This window comes from Schistocerca piceifrons, chromosome X (assembly GCF_021461385.2).
Source record: "Schistocerca piceifrons isolate TAMUIC-IGC-003096 chromosome X, iqSchPice1.1, whole genome shotgun sequence".
Taxonomy (NCBI): domain Eukaryota; kingdom Metazoa; phylum Arthropoda; class Insecta; order Orthoptera; family Acrididae; genus Schistocerca; species Schistocerca piceifrons.
In genome coordinates this window covers 849,450,162-849,473,176 of record NC_060149.1, presented here as the reverse complement: position 1 = coordinate 849,473,176, position 23,015 = coordinate 849,450,162, and positions in this window count along the sequence as shown.

Genomic DNA, 23,015 nt, shown 5'->3' with positions numbered 1-23,015 from the left:
CATTTTATTCTGAAGAAGTTGTTAATGATTGAGGTGAGACTGAAGAATCTGGTAATATTACTTAGTCAATATGTAGGTGGTTACGTAACGAAGTTAATGGTCATACGTAAAAAAGAGAACAGCCAGTAGGCTAGTGCTGTTGGTCAAATATGCAGCCAATGAACCTTGTGGTTTAAGCCGACTATTTTTAAGGAAAATGTACTGTACACAGTTATCAGTTTGTAGTGTGTATGTTGAGTTTTTTTAGAATTATCCTGAGCAAAGGTCCAGAGACGGCATTTACTGGAGAGGGAAGGTGTGTAGTGCCACCACTATTTTTTGGCTCTACTGAATAAAATAACAAACCTGCAAGAGGCCACAGGAGCAGACCAGACCAGAGCCATCCAAACGCAGTTATGTCAGACAAGACAAAGAACCACAGCTTCGACACCGGGCAGTTACAACATCACAGACCAGGCGAGGGACCAACATCGCAATAACGACACAGCAAACAGGAACTACTATGCTGCTGAAGTCCATTGCTTCTCCTCCACACTGTAGGCTCTGTTGCGTGTATGTGACGTGAAGCGGTGCTTTGGCAAAGCAAATACACATCAAGATGGTACCAGTACCCCTCGTTTTTAGATAGATGTGTGCATTGTGGGAGCCACCATCTACAAGGAGAGGTCCACTGACTGCAGATCTGCTGCTGGCTCTCTGTATGACGTTGTGGACTTCGCCAGTGGGGGCCAGTGGAGCTCCTTCGGGCCTACTTCCAATCGCTGCCAGCCTCCTACCCTGAGGAGACCAAGATGGTGCAACCAACCAACGACCTTTGCCTGTGCGGGTATCTGTCACTGTCCACAGCCACTCTCAAGGGCGTAAACTACTGCAGAGGGCTGTCTTCCTCCGCAAGAGCTACAGTGGGATTCTGCAACCACCGGTGCGTCCTGCCTGAGCTGTAAAGCTGCGACCTTACTATGCACACATGTGTCACCACACGCATCCGAATCGGCGGTTCTGCCGAGTCACTGGCGTCTCTGTGGGTCGCCGAAGACCGCAGGCGGGCTTCCTTGCATCAACTTCTTCACACCAGTTGTCTTCAGCAGACGTCCTGGAGGACTTTGCCAGCACAGAGCGACGCCATGATTGTTGTAAATGGTTCACTACTAAAATGCATCATTGACGAAATTCTTCGGCGGTGATTGACAGAACATGATTGTAATAGTAAATAAGAAACACTTCCTGGTGTTATGCAAAATTATACTTATTTGGTAACGAATCGGCTTTCGGCTTCTTAAACTTTTTCAGGTGACAACTGAGTGTTGCAAACACAGTTAAGGTGACGTGCAACTAACACAGATATTGTATTTACACAGAAGACACCAAAATGATGAAACGTAGGGCCAGTGGCGGCTCGCGAGTATACATTCAGGGTGTTCGCAAACTTTTAGGTTCAGAAAAATACTGTGAAATTAACAGCAACTGCTATATAACAGTTATGCGCATCAACAAGTTTATACAACTACAGCCGCTGCCAATAAATATAACATCAGTAATAATAACAATAAGATGAATAACTTATCTGACAAAAGAGAGAATTTTTTGGGTAACTTTGTTGTTTTGTACATAATTAAGTACAGTAGAGGGCAATAACTATATAATGTGTAAGCTTTCGCGACTATCCATTTCCCATTTTTGTGTAGGGGAAGTTTTCGTACTTTTCTATTTTTTTGGACGGATCTACAAGATCCCTAACACATGTATTAATTCATGAATTTACTTCTGAGCTGAAAGTCAGATATTCTTACGCTGCATCCACACAACTTGTGCTAACTGTGCGCTTCCTTGTTAAAAGTTCGCTTGTAGTCACGCTAATTAGATTTCGTTACTCTCTCTCAAAGGATCTGTTGTCGGAGGCCACAGTTCCTTTGTGGCTAGCTTTTCCCAGTAATTTACTTTTCTCTTCCCGTAATGAGTTTTTCACCCTGCAGCGGAGTGTGCGCTGGTATGAAGCTTCCTGTCAGATTAAAGCTGTGTGCCGGACCGAGACTCGATCTCGTGAACTTTGCCTTTCGCGAACAAGTGCTCTACCGACTGCGCTACCCAAGCACGATGCACGGCCCGTCCTCGCGGCTTTATTTTTCTTAGCATTTAAAATAGATTCAACATAGTTCATGTTTATATTGCACACGAAAGCCGATTCCCGCACAGTAAACAACCAGCTCCGAACACAAAGTGCCGGTCGTGGAAATGATTAAACTCAACTAATAATGTCTACCAACATGGTCACTTGACTAGAATACAAATAAGACACTGACATACATACGGGCCTAAAGCACACCACTGTAGATCCCACATTTAAGTGAACAGGGAAACCAATGAATGATAGAGCTTCTCGTGATTTTTCATATATCCAATGTGGGCCTACAACACGGATAAACCTGACTCACCATAAGAACAACAGATTTCAGAAGCATGAATAAATGCTACAATCTCACAATCGGCTTTGATGTGCTTTCGGCCCTTACCATTATGATTCTCTCAATGGAAACTCCTCATCGCACGACCCTCAGATTTAGTGGTAAGCCCTCCAAAAACTGAACACAGATCAAACATGAAAGCATGATAACAGGAATAAGGTGTACTGAATTGCGAAAAAAAGGCAAAATAGAAATAGTGAACGATCCAAGTTTAACAATTGCAACATCGAGCGACTTACAACAGCCACAGCATCGTGATTAAATGGTCACGGTGTTGGACTGCGATGTGGGCGGGCTATTTTCAAAGTTACCTCGTGCCTTTCCTTTTATTTCGTTGTTCGCTTTATTCAAATTTGTGTCTGTGTCGCGGTGTAACGTCCGTTTGCAATGGCGAGGTGTAGGGAAGGGACCTATAATGGCAGTTGATTCTGGACAACTACTGTATTAGCAATCGAAAGGAAGTGGCTTTCGAATCGGAACCGCAAACGCTTGATGACGAGTTGACAAGTCAACCGAATCTTTCACCTGGAAACACGTCTGGTGTGCCCTACACAGCATTAGTGACAGTACGTGTGTCATATGATAGGAACCTCTTATCGACGCACCTAGTTTGTACGCCTTTTAAGTGAGTGAGATATAACTCCTTGGCCGATTTTGGTGTTCATATGAATGTGAATCTGATCACTGCGCCGGCCGGAGTGGCCGAGCGGTTCTAGGCGCTACAGTCTGGAACCGCGCGACCGCTACGGTCGCAGGTTCGAATCCTGCCTCGGGCACGGATATGTGTGATGTCCTTAGGTTAGTTAGATTTAAGTAGTTCTAAGTTCTAGGGGACTGATGACTTCAGAAGTTAAGTCTCATAATGCTCAGAGCCATTTGAACCATGATCACTGCCGAGGAAATGATGAAAACATAATAGTTTGTGACGTAAGCTGCAACAAATGACCGCAACCGTTTCACAATCACACAGTTTCTCTGTGCTCTGTCAAAACGTGTCTTAACGTTTTACAAGTTGCGTTCCAATGGTTCCAATGGCTCTCAGCACTATGGGACTTAACATCTGAGGTCATCAGTCCCCTAGAACTTAGAACTACTTAAACATAACTAACCTAAGGACATCACACACATCCATGCCCGAGGCAGAATTCGAACCTGCGACCGTAGCTTCCAGACTGAAGCGCCTAGAACCGCTCGGCCACACCGGCCGGCAGTTGCGTTCCGTTTTGGAAGTTTTGCCTCCTGAATTCCTTTGTTGTAACAAGTTCACAGACGTTTATTTGTTGTTTTCATTTCTGTGAGACGTTTATGTGGTATCTCGCCTGCTCTCACTATTCATCACATTTACTTGCGATGGTAATATATTCTTACCACATGACTCATATTCTATAACTAATGTACAGTATGACAACCGCCTAGACTAAAGAAAGAGAACAAACATTTCAATGACCGGACGGACAGTTCATCACGTTGTGAAAAAAATTAAGAAGTAAATACCTCGAGTGAGATTTGAACACAGATTGTCCGCTTTGCAGTCTAATATCCAGATCACCTTTCTTTAATTTGTTCGTAATTGTTTGTTGTATTTGGCCGTAACGGACTTCAGACGACACCCGTTGAATTTCGTTGTTGATATCTTCACTCAGTTTTTTTATTACAGAGGCGAGCCAGCTCTCTGACCGAACATGCTAAAGGTACCATGCAGGCTAATCCGCGCTACCATCCGTATACAACTTGCTTCACTTCTTAAGCTTGGACCGCTAACTTCCTATTTTGCTTTTTTTTCACAGTTCAGTACATCTCCCCCCTGTTGGTTGGTTGTTTTGGGGAAGGAGACCAGACAGCGGGCTCATCGGTCTCATCGGATTAGGGAAGGACGGGGAAGGAATTCGGCCGTGCCCTTTCAAAGGAACCATCCCGGCATTGGCCTGGAGCTATTTAGGGAAATCACGGAAAACCTAAATCAGGATGGCCGGACGCGGGATTGAACCGTCGTCCTCCCGAATGCGAGTCCAGTGTCTAACCACTGCGCCACCTCGCTCGGTCCCTCCTCCCTGTTTTCATGCTTGATCTGTGTTCAGTTTTTGACGGGCTATCCACTGGGCCATCTTACCACTAAAACATAGGGGATGCGATAGGGAGTTTCCCTTGTCAGAGCCTCAAACGGATTACTATATGACAAAATTCATAACATAATATTCAGAAATCCGCAAAATAGATTTATTGTCAGTATAACTTTAACATATGCTGACGTCCAATCTAATTTTACTACAGTATATAGTGAGTAAATTAGCATTTCTGAGGAGTGTGCTATCATTAGCAGGATTTATGCCGAGCGAACGGGGATAAAAGTCTGCCACAGCGCGCTATCCCCTGGTGGCACTGATGTAAACTTCTAGCTGTGTGGCACGTCGTCGACCGTGCTCGTTGTTCCTCAAATCTGAATGTTTTCGGCCCATAAGGCAATTACGTCACGCAAGTTGCGCATGCTCAAAAGCGCCTTAAAATGAGCACAACTGAAGCTATGCTTACGACCCTGATGCCAAATTTCCCGGAGTCTAGAGGAGTAGTAGCGCGGTAGATTTAAGTGCCTTATCTTTCCAACTGCAGCATCTATGCCACGTTTAACAGCAACCAAAGAAAAATAGTCAATAAATCCGCAAGGTATCGAAAGTTAGGGTGTTCTTGTGCTCTTACACAGCAGCTGTCACTGTGTAGGGTGTTTACATAGGAAAGTATTAAACTTTTTTAGGACGTGCATTTTTACGTTCGCCGGCCAGGGTGGCCGAGCGATTCTAGGCGCTACAGTCTCGAACCTCGCGACCGCTACGGTCGCAGGTTCGAATCCTGCCTCGGGCATGGATGTGTGTGATGTCCTTAGGTTAGTTAGGTTTAAGTAGTTCTAAGTTCTAGGGGACTGATGACCTCAGAAGTTAAGTCCCATAGTGCTCAGAGCCATTTGAACTTTTTTTACGTTCTGCAAAGAAAAGTAATGTTGAGTCTGCTGGGCTGGAAATACTGGTAATCGACTAACGTATGATACAGAATGCCATCTTAGTATAACTGATCAGATTCATTCTCCTTCCCCCTTCCCCCCCCCCCCCCCCCTCAAATTAAATTTTCGTGATAAATACTAGATGCAAACTGTATATTCATCTTATTTCTCATCTATAAAAAGTCTTTGGTTCCTTTTTTAGTAATTATTTAAGCTTGAAAAAAAGTAATACTCTCCTATTCAGACAATCTATAATATCTATATCAGTCAAACTTTGTTTTATTTGTGTTTGTGAGATTCATTTGACACCTGAAAATGGCCTTTGAAACCGAATACCAGTTTGCGACAAAATAAATATAATTTTGCCGAACATCAGGAAACGTTTCCTGCTTAATAAAATAACATGTACGTTGAATTATTGACGTTTTCTTGAGGGCTCATCAATGTAGCCACTCACCGTCGTACTGCTACCCCACCCAGAGTGGTGTACTGATGACTGTTGGCGCTATCAACTTAGTTTCCACCACCCACCGTAGTGGTCAACCACCTCTAGCCATTACAAGACCACATAAAGGCTAAAACCTAAAAATACATGAAAAAATCATTAGTCTGAGGCGAATGCTTCACTATATTAATATTGCAGTTTCTCCTAGTGCCAGTGTACACAGAAATGTCATGAATTCAAACAATAAGCAGGATGTACTTTCTCATTTTTCTTTTTTAGTTATTTTTAATGTATGTTTACACAGAACAATAACCTAAATTTAAATGATTGAAAACTGGCAGCCCCGGATCTACGATATTTCCGAACTGGGGAAAAACTTGATAGTGGCGACCCCCCGCCCCCCGAGTGAATGAAATATGACGCCAAAAATTAAAAACAAAGACGAGTTTTCAAAAATATGTGAATTTTGTAGAGCATATCTTTCTGAAGGGTTTGGTATAAAAACTAAAGTCCACACGAACAGGCCATGAAGGACCAACGGTACTAACTGCCCGCCATGTCATCCTCAGCCCATAGGCATCACCGGATGTGGATAAGGAGGGTCACGTGGACAGCACACCGCTCTCCTGGCCGTATGTCAGTTTCCGAAACTGGAGCCGCTAGTTATCAATCAAGTAGCTCCTCAGTCTGTCACACAAGAACTGAGTGCACCCCGCTTGACACCATCACTCAGCAGACCGGATGGTCACCCACCCAAGTGCTAGCCCAGCTCGACAGCGCTTAACTTGGGTGATCTGACGGGAACCGGTGTTACCACTGAGGCAAGGCCGTTGCTGAAGGGTTTGGTGCATAAAACATATATGTTCAAGAAAACTGTAAGACATATTTGGTCTGAAGTGTGCCAAAGTTCAGTACCACGCTTCTTCACACAACCTTCTTCTATCGCACGTCACTCTGTTTCGCTCTGTGGAATTCAAACGTGCATTTTTTGTAATGGAAGCGATCAAACCTATATTCAGGACAGCAGAAATTAAAATGTCTTTTGTTGCCTCTCCTGCTCTCAGTCAGCCAGCTTGACATCCTGCCTCCCTTGATAAACTCACAATTAATACTGGGTGGGACGGGAGAATAAGAACTTTTCAGAAAATTTGCACTCTTACTTGCCTATTAGCTAATAACTTTCTCTTCTGTGTGACATACACCGAAGCGCCAAAGAAACTAGTACAGGCATGCGTATTCAAATACAGAGATATGTAAACAGGCAGAATATCACGCAGCAGTCGGCAACGCCTATATAAGAGAACAAGTATCTGGTGCAGTTGTTAGATCGGTTACTGCTGCTACAATGGCAGGTTATAGTTCAAATGGCTCTGAGCACTATGGAACTTAACTTCTGAGGTCATCAGTCCCCTAGAACTTAGAACTACTTAAACCTAACTAACCTAAGGACATCACACACATCCATGCCCGAGGCAGGATTTGAACCTGTGACTGTAGCGGTCACGCGGTTCCAGACTGTAGCGCCTAGAACCGCTAGGCCACTTCGACCGGCTGGCACGTTATCAAGATTTAAGTGAGTTTGAACCTGGTGTTATAGTTGGCGCACGAGCGATGGGACACGGCATCTCGAGGTAGCAGTGAAGTGTGGATTTTGCTGTACGATCATTTCACGAGTGTACCGTGAATATCAGGAATCCGGTAAAACATCAAATCTCCGACATCGCTGCGGCTGGAAACAAATCCTGCAAGAACAGGACCAAAGACGACTGAAGAGAATCGTTCAACGTGACAGAAATGCAGCCCTTCCGCAAACTGCTGCAGATTTCAGTGCTGGGCCATCAACAAGTGACAGCGTGCGAACCATTCAACGAAACGTCATCGATATGGGCTTTCGGAGCCGAAGGTACGCTCGTCTACCCTTGATAACAGCACGACGCAAAGCATTACGCCTCGCCTGGGCCCGTCAATAGCGTCGTTGGACAGATGACGACTACAAACATGGTCGCACGAGTCTCATTTCAAATTGTATACAGCGGATGGACGTGTGCGGGTGTGGAGACAACCATATGAGTCGATGGACCCTGCATGTCAGCAGGGGACTGTTCAAGTTGCTGGAGGCTCTGTAGTGATGTGGGGCGTCAAGGTACGACTCTGACAGGTGACGCGTACGTAAGCATCCTGTCTGATCACCTGCATCCGTTCATGTCCATTCCGCATTCCGACGGACTTGGTCAGTTCTAGCGAGACAATGCGACACCCCACACGTCCAGAATTGCTAGAGTGTGACTGCAAGAACACTCTTCTGAGTTTAAACTCTTCCACTGGCCACCAGACTCCCCAGACATGAACGTTATTGAGCTATCTGGGATGCCTTGCAACGTTCTGTTCAGAAGAGATCTCCACCCCTTGTACTCTTACGGATTTATGGACAGCCCTGCAGGATTCATGGTGTCATTTCCCTCCAGCACTACTTCAGACATTAGTCGAGTGCATGCCACAGTGTGATGCGTGACTTCTGCGTGCTCGCAGAGGCCCTACACGATGTTAGGCAGATGTACCAGATTCTTTGGTTCTTCAATGTAAAATTAAGAATAGGACACGTAAAATCAGTAAAGACAAGAGACGAACAAGACAGTACACATGTCTTCAATCCTTAGGTCCCACTATCTTTTTCTCTCTAATGTTGCTACAGCTTTACACGGCATGCTTTCCTTTCTGCAAAAGAATCTATACCTCGTCAAAGTTCGTCAAACGCTTTGCTACATGAAAAACTGAATTTTTTTGTCTAATACTGAGAAAGCGAAAACGAATAGTACCCAAGACTGGTGTAATTTTTCAATTTCACTACGTATATTTTGTCACAGTTTGCTACATAAAACGAGATAGGCCTTCCTAATATTGCAGCAATTGTAACACATGCCAAGTAAGCGAGACTGTTTTGGCACAAATGGTCATTTTTTCTACCTCATTTACATAAATAACATTGCAGAATATAATTCACGAAGCGCCTGTATCAAATGCCTATTAGGACCATTAAAAGCAAAAAAGTTTTATGTTAGAAAATAGTTTTTTATTTCATTCATACGCTCCAGTTCCTCAATCATGAGATGAAAAAGTAGTAGTACGAAATTTTTAAATGAATTTGGAATCGTCATATTCTTCTATATAATTTGTGTGATGTCTCTGTTTCTTCTCCTTCCTCGTTTTAACAATCTTGTCTTCACTAATTCTGTAGCTATTCCTGCCGTTGTCAAAACTTATCCACCGGTTGACTTCAGTAACCCTACCAGAATCACCGGTTCAGTTATCCCACGCTTATTCTCCGGTTAGGCGTTATTACGTGTTCGTACAATGCGCTCTTCCGTGCTATTCCGAGAAAAAACTTACGCGGCTGCTAACCGGGGACTGTACAACTGGCAAAAATTTTCTGTCAAAATTGCACTTTCTTGGATACACTGTGAAGATAATATGTATTCTTTCTTGCCTGTCATTCCTGCTAGTCGTTTATTTCCACTCTGGTAGTCTGAATCTACCGATTTCGCTAATAATTAAAACAAGATTGATCATTCGCACACCCAATCAACCACGTAAACAAAACAGCGATTGGCATTCACTCGTTCGGATTTATTCGGCTCAGCCCGTATGTTATCGTCTCTTTCTGTTTGCGGGAAAGCTTTTTGTTTTTAGATGTGACGGGGATTCCCCTGACAGAGACAACACGTACACCATGCACGCATTAAAAAATCAGCTAATGATTCGTTCAGAAATCAACTTAGAATGTGTTGAAAAATTTTCAAAAGCCAACAGGGATGTATTTCAAAATCATATGAATAATCAATAGACCAACATGCGATGGATGCTACAACTTTGTGAAACAACATTTTTTTCCTCAAGAATATGAATTTGGCGCCGTCTGAAATTGCCGTCCGGGGCAGATGCTCCGGTTTGCCCTTCCCCCCCCCCCCCCCCCCCCCCCTTACCCCTAGATCCAGGCCGGAAAACGTGTTCGCTGGTGTAAAAGCAGAACTGGAGAAATGGTTCAAATGGCTCTGAGCACTATGGGACTCAACTGCTGAGGTCATTAGTCCCCTAGAACTTAGAACTAATTAAACCTAACTAACCTAAGGACATCACAAACATCCATGCCCGAGGCAGGATTCGAACCTGCGACCGTAGCGGTCTTGCGGTTCCAGACTGCAGCGCCTTTAACCGCACGGCCACTTCAGAGAACTGGAGAGAGGTCATATGAATGCTGTTCGAAATTCTACGGAAATGTGGTTAAATTTGCAAGAAAAAATCACACTGCTGTAACAGATCACTTATTTTAATAAAACAGGCTCTAGACTTACCATGTCTGATCGGAATGGTTCAAATGGCTCTGAGTAGTATGGGACTTAACATCTGAGGTCATCAGTCCCCTAGAACTTAGAACTACTTAAACCTAACTAACCTAAGGACTTCACATACATCCATGTCCGAGGCAGGATTCGAACCTGCGACAGTAGTGGTCGCGCGGTTCCAGACTGAAGCGCCTAGAACCGCTCGGCTACACCGGCCGTCTCTGATCGGAATCTTGAACTAAATAGAATTATGGCTTTGTATTCGGTAACATCGTCTAGGAACTGTGTATTGACTGCGACATTGATGGGTTACTTTTGCTTTAAACAGTAATGAAATAAGGAGGCTGTAATTATTAAATAATGATACAAAATTTTTACAGCTAAGTCGTTAAAACTGGCTCGGCATAATACGTCGCCAATGTTTCCAACGCCACATTTCCACTTTTACATTTGTTACAATTGTGCTGAAGTTATATCCTTACGAATGTAATTGGGTGCGTTGGTACGGAAGCCAGCTCATCGTTAATCTGTTTATTGGGCGTCGAGTGCGGTACGTTTGTATTAAATAAGACTAGGAAGAATCCTCTGAGTGAGAAAATTTCAGGCAGCTGGATCACGCGCTTAAATACCGTGCTTTTATTATTTAACGATTTACACCTTTACCAAAGACAATTAGTGAAATACAGTGAATACCGGAATTAAAATGAGATTCTTTTAAATCGGCTTAGCGGAGATTCGTTGTGCGGGATTTGAAACGGTAGGGAGAAAGTGAGCACTGGCGAAGGAGCCTGCGGCCAGACAGGTAGGGACTTTGAAGGAGGCGAGGGTCCGGCTGACCAGTACACTTGTTGCTGCCCCGGGGCAGCGGGCTGGCGACTAACAAACGTCGTTTCCCAGCTACAGCACGCGAGGCGCGCCGAACAAAGAAACGACGGCCCACAAAGGGACGGCCGCGTATGCGCACTACCGTCCCCGCTGTGCCACGCGCTCCACTCGGCCTTCTCTCGTAGCCTTTTTGGTTGCCATCAGTCATCCACTCCCTCAATACGATACTTCTTTGATGTTAGCTGCCCCTTGTGACTGCTACCATTAACGTGACTTTGCTGGAAATCGAGGATCGCATTCAAAATCAGGTGCTACCTGATTTTATACGACTATCGACCAAAAGATAAATACAAAAACGTTAATAAACAGAGGAATCAGGTTCTTCGCTACGGCCGTTTTTCATATGCTCGTTACTACGATGTCTTCCTTTGTCGGTCATCTCTCTAATAATGCCTACAAATAAATCGGAACATCTTTTATCTTTCCTGCTATATTTGTGGTCTTCAGTCCGAAGACTGGTTTGAAGCAGCTCTTCATATTAGTCTATCCAGTGCAGGTCTTTCCATCTCTGCATAACTGATGCAACTGTGGTGTGCGTACTGTAAGACCTTCAGTACACACACCATCAGATTATTTGACTTGTCGCTCGAACGAAGTGGGCGAGTGTCAGCAATATGTCTCGTGGTCTTATCATGGCGTGTTTATCCTCTGCCGTTAGGTCAGACGATAGAAATGCCACTTGCACGCTTAGAGTAGCAGATTGACGGTGACCAACTTTAAACAGAACTTGATTAATTTTCACACACATTTATTAAAATAATAACAAGCATAAAAATTACTTAACTTGGTTCTGGATGCTATTTACAATTGACAATCTGAAGTTCCTTTGGTATTGGTACGTTAATCTTATTCTCACATATATCTCTGATACTTGACAGAAGTGTCTATACCTTACCTTCATGGATATGTACAAGAATATGGTAATCTTATTAGGCGCAGACTGAAACTTGACTATAGACTGGAACAGACAAATGTAGACTGGTACAGACTGGTGCAGACAAATGCAGACTGACTAATCGGAGGTCTGTACACTCGTTATAATACCTCGCGCGTTCATGTATCACTGCGCGAGTGTGATCCACGAGGAGAAAAGGTTCTACGTCAGCAGCAATCTCATTGGCTGCGTTACATATTAATACGCGGATCGGCGGAAGCAGAATTTGGTCCGTCTCTATGGCAGCGCCATCTCGTAGTGCGGAGATGGACGAGTGCTGCGCTTGCGCTGTTGTGCTTAGCGGGGCGCGCTCTAGTGGGAAAGTTGTGTATGCGCTGACTACGCGGAACTATTTACACAACAGCAACCATCATCAGTTTGAACCTGTTTACGGTAGTCAAGCCTCTATTTGCCGCTACAATGCTTCCCCCTACATTTCCATCCATTATCAAACTGACTATTCGTTGATCGCTCAGTATGTGTCCTATCAAACGATCTCTCCAGTTCTCGATGAAGTATTTTATGCTGTCTGCTGTATTCTGTATTGTCACAATAAACTCACATCGTCATCTTCATGTCCAACCATTTCCGAACGATGATATAGGGCTAGAACACAGTCGAGCTTGCCACAGGGATAATGTTGACATCAAAAAGATTTGTTTTTTGATGTGTTGGAAACGTAGCTTTTTAATGTAGTCGTTTTGCGCGTGTTTACTTCAAGTAACACTAGAATAGCATAGCGTCATACAATTTCTCTTATTGAATAGTTTGTCAACGGAAATCCAAAGTTTATGGATGTTTATCAGGAATTTTCTTTTTAAATACCTAAGAAATGCCCAACTGGATTTAATTAGGGACTTACTTTCCTTGAAACCCATCTACGTGCATGGCGTCATCGAACTTTAATGATGTAAGCTAACACCGTCAAAGTGCACAATTTAATACTGTACTGTTGTTGATTAATAGTCTATCAAATTGCTGAAAACATACACATTTTCAGTAGAAATAATATGTCTCATGTTACAGGTAGAATTATGTATGAGAAAGTTCTGTCGGAAATGGATGCTGCATTTGTTGAATGCTGACCAAAAGCAAATGCAGAAATGAAATATTAACATTGTATACATCATTTTAAAAATACTGAAACTCCGAGAATGAAAGTAAAGTGGGTGGAAAATAGTGGTCCTCTCCCAGAAGAGCAGAGTTGGATTTTATCTGCAGAAAGGTTTTGGCCAATGTTTAGTGATTCTTATTATTGATTACCTTGCAAAGAGCGCAGTAATAGTAGGCGAATGTTACGTAATACTGTTGGACAAAAGTGATGAAAAAGTGCTGAAAAGAGGCCTCATTTGAGAAAGGCAAAAAATATTTTTCATCAGGGCAGTAAACTTGCCCACAAAGTTGATATGGCAATAGGAAAGCTGAGAGCTTTGAAGTACGCTTTGCTGAGACTTTCACATTATTCACCATATTTTGTTTCCTCTGAATTTCAGCTGTTCCCATATCTAAATAAATTCGAACATCGAACTCGTTCCGAGTAGAGTGAATAGATTATCACAGTCTTGATGTTATTTTGATTTTTTAGAAATTGCACAATCACTCTTCAGAAATAGAATCCATTCGTTGGAAGGGCGATGGACAAAATGCATCCGCTTAAAAGAGAACTGCGTGGAAAGATATGTGCATTTTTGACAGACAGGATCGCGCTATTTTACTCTCAGGTCGTGAATATTCTACTTTTCATTCAGTATTCAAGTCGTGTCTATTATTTACGATAACACCGCTGTGTTATGTCTTTTTAAAGGAACTTTTCTCTTATTTGTAACTAAGATGATATTCAGATAGATAACATAGATCACAGAGAATATCAGCAGGCTTAAGCTTCCCAAACACTACTGACAGACGACGTCTTAATAGTCACAAGTATTGTGTTCAGTTACAGTCTGTTAATTTATTTACCTTTTACGACCATTACACGAATTATAAAATTATATACAGTGAACAACATGAACACCAACAGTGGGTTTATTTTGCTCACTAAAAGTGAAAGAAATAATTGTGATGAGTTATGACTGTGTATACCTCGTTCCAAAATGAAATGGGCGAACTTTTAAAGACTCTGGCAAATAATTAAAATAGGATAACCTGCTTCATCCTTCAACCAGTTACAGAGAAACGTCGTTGAATTAGGCAATATGTGCAGATTGAGTGACATATCTTTGGGCAGTCGCAGAGATCTCCGTGTCTTTCATATGGAACTGCAACTGGGCACATGCACACGGATGACATCCTTGAAGGTGTGCAGCACCTGTGCCGATGCTATATTGATATTAACATTGTAACGTTGTTGCTTTAATTTGCTATGAAAACGGTGCTGATAAACAATAAAAGCGATTTAAAAGCTGTGAGCTATGTGGGGACGTTAACCTTGCATTACTGCGCAACTGTTTCACCAGGTATCCAGTCTAGTTTACCAAATTCCCAACCAGACTAACATTAATTATAATCGATTAATAGTCATACGACAACCGGTGATATATATACAAAAAAGAGAATTTAAATAAAAAGAAATAAATCAGTTTACATTTGGAAATTTATTTTAACATTTATCATTGAAATTTCAGCATATTAAACTTGAATCATAACTAAGCTGGTGCCTTATTTAGAACTGTGAAAATGTGAGTTTGTAATCTTACGGAACACATTAAATATGGAGTCAAGATTGGGAGACTGCATACAACACTGCATTCATAAAATAACACACAAAGAACGTTGAAACATATGCAAGAGGAAATTAACCACAACCAACCGATTCAATTTTCACCCAAAGAAGTTACATTCGTAGCGCAATCCTGTCCGTCATGTAATTACCACACACTGGTATACTAAATTCATACTAACTCTCTGTGAAATCTTCCCGAAAAGAATAGCTGAGGGCTACTTTGATGATTACACCACATGCTTCACGTGGTCAACTTGGTTTACACAAAGAGTGTAACTCCACAATAATTTTGATAATTAAAATAAATTAGATCGAAAAGCAATTTACAAAAGAAAATCCTCGAACTGGTTACTATCGTCTTACTATTAACCTGATGGGTCAAACAACTGTATAAGCACGTGGTACTGGTCTCACAAAGTACACCCCACGTGGGTTGAACATAAAGAAAAGTTGCTATATTGAAAAATATTGACAAGACGAGACGTTATAATCTCACGCACATTCGCATTTAAGATTGATGATCTTAGTTAGAGTTACTGATCAACACGTAGTTCTTCTTTACTCACAAAGTAGTGAAAAAGCAACTACCGGAATATTCTGAACTTCACACTCGAAATACACTGCGTTGCAATTTAAGATAACATTAGATATTTTAGAGCTAAATTTGAAATAAAGGCGATTACATTTTCAGTTAGGCTGAACTTAAGAAATCCATTGTCCTACGGACTTAGCAGACACGCGCTTAGCCGGAGATCTTACCACTTCAGACGCTCGCCGCAGACAGACTGACCTGGGCTCCTACAAAGGGTGCGTCCGTATACAAAACGGAAGTGACCAGAGAGGCAGCTTCCTATACCAACATGACAAGGGACGGACAGGACCATACTAAGGATAGAAACCTCTTTGCTTTTAGAAAGCGTAGCTACCTGTTCCGACGTTGGTCCTACTGTTCTCTAGCAGACAGGCTTGTCTGCTACCATCCAGCATGCACCTAGAAATACATTTCCTCATTCATTCTTTCACACAGAAGGGAAGGGGGATGACAGTATCTTATCATATACAGTATATGAAAGAAAGCGGCTGTAGGTTCCGTATGAGACTGTGTGACATGAATTACATATAAACTGTGTTTTAAAGTGTAGTAGTGTGACAGATCGTTCTTGTTTATGTGTAAAAGTAACACGTTCCACTACTCAGTCTCCTCCCAGATAGTCAGAAACGGCACAGTAAATTTAGAAGAGGAATTTATGCCGTAAATGACAACAGATTTAAGAAATCAACATTAAAGGAATCCAACAGAGACCTTTCAACATTAATCTTATTTATATTACTTAATAAAAGAAAAATACGTTAAACCTAATCAGTATAATCTATTAAAGAAAACTTTGCAACCATACACTTGAAAGTTTTTCAATGTAAAGCACTATGATAACATCAAAACACTGCTCTGGGTTGACATGTCGTCCATCTGCTAACCGTTCACTATTGCATGAAAACATCTGCACATAGTCCACATATGAACCCGGTAAACAAACTGCCTTCACCTCAGCACGAGACCTTTGACAATGTCCAAATTTAGTGTTGTCACGAAAAGTTGCGTCTCTACTAAATTATGAAGGGATTTGTATCCCGTCAATATATCTACACTGCTGAGACCTACCATTCCAAGTATACATAACAGAATCTTTGCCATGCCAGTATTTACAGAGTTTATCACTACAATCTTAGGGTTCAAACAAGGACGTAAGGCTGTGAACACAGATCTGAATGAATCTGTGGTCATACGAGTTATCAGTCCAATTTGAAGGTGTACCCTAGTTCATTTCGGTGTTTCATTCATCTCTGTCTGAAGAATTCGTCTCTTCATTTTCCTCAAAACCTTGCTAGTTCCTTTAGAAAAACAATGAACGCATCCTCAAATCCTTTAAACCTGAAATAGAGAGAACAATCTGACCCGTTGACTTCATGATTCCCGATACTTTTGCATAAAAAATTGAAGCAAAAACGGAGCGTTTTGAAGAGATCTACAATGCAGAACATCCAATAAACAGCATCTTTTCGTTGTGCACAAGTATGAAAGCGGAAACCACTAAACACGTTACTTTAGCATCACAAGCCCGTAAATTAACATGGCGCCAGCATAGTTTTCTTCTATTGCCCAATCACAGCACGTTATGTCACGTTAACGTGTTTCTGGCGGTAAAATAGAACACTGGAGATGTTCATTTCAATATTTGCTCAATATTGTTATCATTATTTTGTGGGTGAAGTCTGTAGCTACGGCTTGATTTGTTCCATAATCCGAGGTCTAGGTTAGGTTGAAGGATGATAATTTGGCTGAGAGTTGTTAAGATCCGGCTACATCTCCATGTAGATTCTACATCTACATGACTACTCTGCAGTTCACACTTAAGTGCCTGGTAGAGGGTTCATCGAATAATGAAAAAGTAATTTCAATATTCAGTCATATGGTTACCAACACTAGAAAACTGCTGTCCTCAGTTTTTACGAAATTTTTACACGTGAATGGGGAAAATGCTGAATTTCGTGACATTTCATAAAATCTGCCCATTTCGCGTTATTTTAAGGGTTATCGTTTACGCGAAATTTTCCTTTCCCCAATGATACTTCTCTCTCTCTCTCTCTCTCTCTCTCTCTCTCTCTCTCTCTATGTAGGTATGTATCTGTATATGTGTGGGAGCATGTCGTGAGATGTGAAATATGCTGAGCTCCGGTAACATGCGGAAAAGTTTAGGTCGGAATGACTGAACGATCAACCAACACCAGGATCAAAGAACATAAACGACATTTCAGGTTGGGGCAGGTGGAGAATGCGGCCGTGGCAGAGCACGCACTGTGTGAGACCGACCACGTAGTAAAATTCGCAGATACGGATGTTGTGGCTGTAGAGAAGCACTATCACACCCGCTTGTTCAGAGAAGTTATAGAAATACAAAAACATGGGAATACCTTCAACAAGAGAGAAGGAAGCCACAAGGTAAACGGATCCTGGCTTCTCGTGCTGCAGCGAACGACCGTCGCAGGAAGCAAGAGGAGATCCGCACCGGAAATGACAGCGGATGTTGGCGCGCCAGGTACATATAATCTGAGGCCGCGACGTCGGCTCCAGTCCTCCACCAGCAATACAGTGTGAAGCTTTGACAATGGCAGCCACTCGTGCTAGCGAAACGTCAGTAAAATCATCAGACGAACGTCGGCCGAAGAACCCGAGACAGAAGCCAATAGGCAGTTTGTTATACCTCAAGAACTAAATTATAATCTCAAGAATGGTTCAAATGGCTCTGAGCATTATGGGACTTAACTGCTGTGGTCATCAGTCCCCTAGAACTTAGAACTACTTAAACCTAACTAACCTAAGGACATCACACACATCCATGCCCGAGGCAGGATTTGAACCTGCGACCGCAGCGGTCGCGCGGTTCCAGACTGTAGCGCTTAGAACCGCTCGGCCACTCCGACCGGCGTAATCTCAAGAACTGAACTGTAATCTCAAGAACTGAATTGTAATCTCAAGAACTGAACTATATTTGTGTGAACTGAATAAACGAAAAAATTTTCGTTACCACATGTCTTTGTTGTTGTTATTTACAAAAAACCTATCTCCTGTTGCATTATATATGTATGTATATACAAAGCCTGTGCAGTACACAAAAGACGTTAGTTTTTCTGAAGATGAGTGCTATTAAGGAGGTGAACTTTAAGGCAGAGAATAAGAAAACATGTGGAATGGTTGCATTGAATTACGCGTGTTGTGCAGCACCTATTGGATTATGGGAGCAAGAGGCATGTGACCGCGTCTGCTTCCGAAGACATATAGCAGACATGCCTAAAATTATATCTACAGAAACCACAGACATAGTATCTGGACGAAACTGTATACTATCAAAATGGGAACAGGGCGAAGAGAAATCAGACACGTATTATGGGGTAAAAATTCATTTATTTCTCAAAGCTGGTTGGTTGATTTGGGGGGATGACACCAAACAGCGGGGTCATTGGCCCCATCGCATTAGGGAAGGAAGTCGGCGTTGGCCTTTTAAAGGAACCAGAGGGAATTTGGGGAAATCACGGAAAACCTAAATCAGGATGACCGGACGCGGGTTTGAACCGTCGTCCTCCCGAATGCGAGTCCAGTGTGCTGACACCTGGACCTCCTCGCTCAGTTTTCTCAAAGTAATTTTACATTTTCATAAGCAGGCACAACAGCAACACTATTTTCACACATCTTCTTCTTCTTGAGTTGATGCAGAGCAGGACACCGGCAAAATTCCAGGTCTTGAATAGCAGTAAACTTGGAGATTCAATTCATCCATGAGATTTTCTCCTACCCCTTTACGTAGATGATGGTTGAGTAATCAAAGCGACGTCACCATATCTTTATGGTGTATACCAGAATCATCCCACTGAATTCCATGGTAGAAATCTTTTAACCACTTTGCACTCTTTCGTGTTTTAGCGCACTTCACATCCTTGAAAGACCTCAGCGATGCGAAGTTTGCTCAAAATGTGTCTATTATTCCGGCATCTTCTGTGTATGCCATATCTTTAAATATAATTCATCAGATTTGCAGTTTAATTTTTGCAGTGTGTAGCTTAGGTCACCTCAAACAAATACAGCTCATCATCGGTTTCATGCGATTCTCAGTGACAATGGAACGCTCCGGTTTATTTCTCAATACAATCAAAATGGTCTGTGAAAAGGAATTTTACCTGTCCATTCGATAGAGCGGTTCCAGATCTGTCTAGTACGATATTAATTGTAACGATATGAAATAAGAGGGACAGTCAAACACGAAGAATAACCAGTACTCCAGCAAAATAGATAAAATGAATATCGTACAAGAAAAATTTGTGACTGCTCTATCGAATGAACAAGTAAAATTCCGCTTTAAACATCATTTTGTTTGTAACGTGAAACAAACCAACGCGTTTTCTTGAAACTGGGCCTAGCATGAGAAGTGTGATGAGCAGCATTTGTTTGGGCCGACTCCTTCTATACAGGGTGGTCCATTGATGGTGACTGGGCCAAATATCTCACGAAATAAGCGTCAAACGAAAAAACTACAAAGAACAAATCTTGTCTAGCTTGAAGGGGGAAACCAGATGGCGCTATGGTTGGCCCGCTAGATGGCGCTGCCATAGGTCAAACTGCGTTTTTTAAAAAATAGGAACCCCCATTTTTTATTACATATTCGTGTAGTACGTAAAGAAGTATGAATGTTTTAGTTGGACCACTTTTTTCTCTTTGTGATAGGTGGCGCTGTGATAGTCACAAACGTTTAAGTACGTGGTATCACGTAACATTCCGCCAGTGCGGACGTTATTTGCTTCGTGATACATTACCCGTGTTAAAATGGACCGCTCACTAATTGCGGAAAAGGTCGATATCGTGTTGATGTATGAGTATTGTGATCAAAATGCCCAACGGGCGTGTGCTATGTATGCTGCTCGGTATCCTGGACGATATGATCCAAGTATCCGGACCGTTCGCCGGATAGTTACGTTATTTAAGGAAACAAGAAGTGTTCAGCCATATGTGAAACGTCAACCACGACCTGCAACAAATGATGATGCCCAAGTAGGTGTTTTAGCTGCTGTCGCGGCTAATCCGCACTTCAGTAGCAGACAAATCGCGCGAGAATCGGGAATCAAAAACGTCGGTGTTGAGAATGCTACATCAACATCGATTGCACCCGTACCATATTTCTATGCACCAGGAATTGCGTGGCGACGACTTTGAACGTTGTGTACAGTTTTGCCACTGGGCATAAGAGAAATTACGAGACGATGACAGCTTTTTTGCAAGCGTTCTGTTTAGCGACGAAGCGTCATTCACCACCAACAGTAACGTAAACCGGCATAATATGCACTATTGGGCAACGGAAAATCCACGATGGCTTCGACAAGTGGAACATCAGCGATCTTGGCGGGTTAATGTATGGTGCGGCATTATGGGAGGAAGGATAATTGGCCTCCATTTAATCGATGGCAATCTAAATGGTGCAATGTATGCTGATTTCCTACGTAATGTTCTACCGATGTTACTACAAGATGTTTCACTGCATGACAAAATGGCGATCTACTTGCAACATGATGGATGTCCGGCACATAGCTCGGGTGCGGTTGAAGCGCTATTGAATAGCATATTTCATGACAGGTGGATTGGTCGTCGAAGCACCATACCATGGCCCGCACGTTCACCGGATCTGACGTCCCCGCATTTCTTTCTGTGGGGAAAGCTGAGGGATATTTGCTATCGTGATCCACCGACAACGTCTGACAACATGCGTCAGCGCATTGTCAATGCATGTGCGAACATTACGGAAGGCGAACTACTCGCTGTTCAGAGGACTGTCGTTACACGTATTGCCAAATGCATTGAGGTTGACGGACATCATTTTGAGCATTTATTGCATTAATGTGGCATTTACTGGTAATCACGCTATAACAGCATGCGTTCTCAGAAATGATAAGTTAACAAAGGTACATGTATCACATTGGATCAACCGAAATAAAATGTTCAAACGTACCTACGTTCTGTATTTTAATTTAAAAAACCTACCTATTCGTCTAAAATTGTGAGCCACGTTTGTGACTATTACAGCGCCATCTATCACAAAGCGAAAAAAGTGGTCCAATTAAAACATCCATATTTCTTTACTTACTACACGAATATGTAATCAAAATGGGAGTTCCTATTTTAAAAAAACGCAGTTGATATCCGTTTGACCTATGGCAGCGCCATCAAGCGGGCCAACCATAGCGCCATCTGGTTTCCCCCTTCAAGCTAGACAAGTTTCGTTCTTTGTAGTTTTTTAGTTTGACTCTTATTTCGTGAGATATTTGGACCGGTCACGATCAATGGACCACCCTGTATAGTGCAAAAACTAAATTGCAAATAATTGCCGAAACACGACGTACAATGCGCATGACGGCTTAAGACAGGCACCCTGTATATGCAGGGATGGACAAAAATATGGAAAAATAAAAAACGCAACAAACTGCCGTCGTAATGCGGTGTTGGAACACCGTTGACATTCAAAACAGCGCCGGCCGGAGTGGCCGAGCGGTTCTAGGCGCTTCAGTCTGGAACCGCGCGACCTTACGGTCGCAGGTTAGAATCCTGCCTCGGGGATGGATGTGTGTGATGTCCTTAGGTTAGTTAGGTTTAAGTAGTTCTAAGTTCTAGGGGACTGATGACCTCAGATGTTAAGTCCCATAGTGCTCAGAGCCATTTGAACCATTTTTTCAAAACAGCTTCCAGTCGTCTCGGCATGGCTAAATACAGATCCTTTATGGTTTTCAAGTGAGTCGGATGCCATTCTTCCATCGGCAAAGTGAGGTAACGATGATGAACGTGAAGAGCGAGCATACAGACGTCTCACCAAGTGAATCAGAAAGGCGTAATAATACTGAGGTCCTGTACTGTGGTGGCCGTTGGAGATGCGACAATTTATCTTCGTGCTCACAAAACCAGGCCAGGGGCCCTGTCGTCTTGAAATACAGAATCACCATCGGAGGACAAACGTTGTACCGCGGAATGGGCCTGATCAGTAAAATGGTCACGGAATCCTTGGCAGCAGTGCGAACTTGTCGAATAATCATGGAGCCCGTGGAATACTATGCTACGGCTGCCCAAATCATCACAGAACCCCCGCCATGTCTCACTCTTGGGACGTAAAAGCTCTAGAAGTTGTAAACAGTGTGACAAAAGTCTCATCCGACCCAATGATATTCTTCCATTGCCCCCGTAGTCCAGGTTTTGTGGCTTCGATAACACGTTTTCCTGTTAAGGCCATTTACTTCACTGATGAGCGGCTTCGGAATTGCAGCTCGCCCTGCAGTACCCTGCTTATGGATCTCCCTACGTGTTGTTTTCGTGCTGACAGGATTCGCGTGTACGACATTCAGTTTCACGGTGACTTTTGCAGCTGTCGTCACAATCCTCTTCGATGACCGTCCGTCACGATCACTCAGCACACACTTTTGTACAAGTTGTCACTCAGCGACTGATGTTTTTGCGCTAACCTGCTTGCCGTATACATCTTAGATACGGTGCCTCTTGAACAACAAATATTTTGGCTACCTTGGTTACCGAACCGCTCACCATACGAGCACCAACAGTCTTCCCACTTACAAATAAACAGCGTTCCGACCTAATGCACTCGAAACTACACAGAACAGTGTTCTGGCCACAACTGACACTTGCAACGT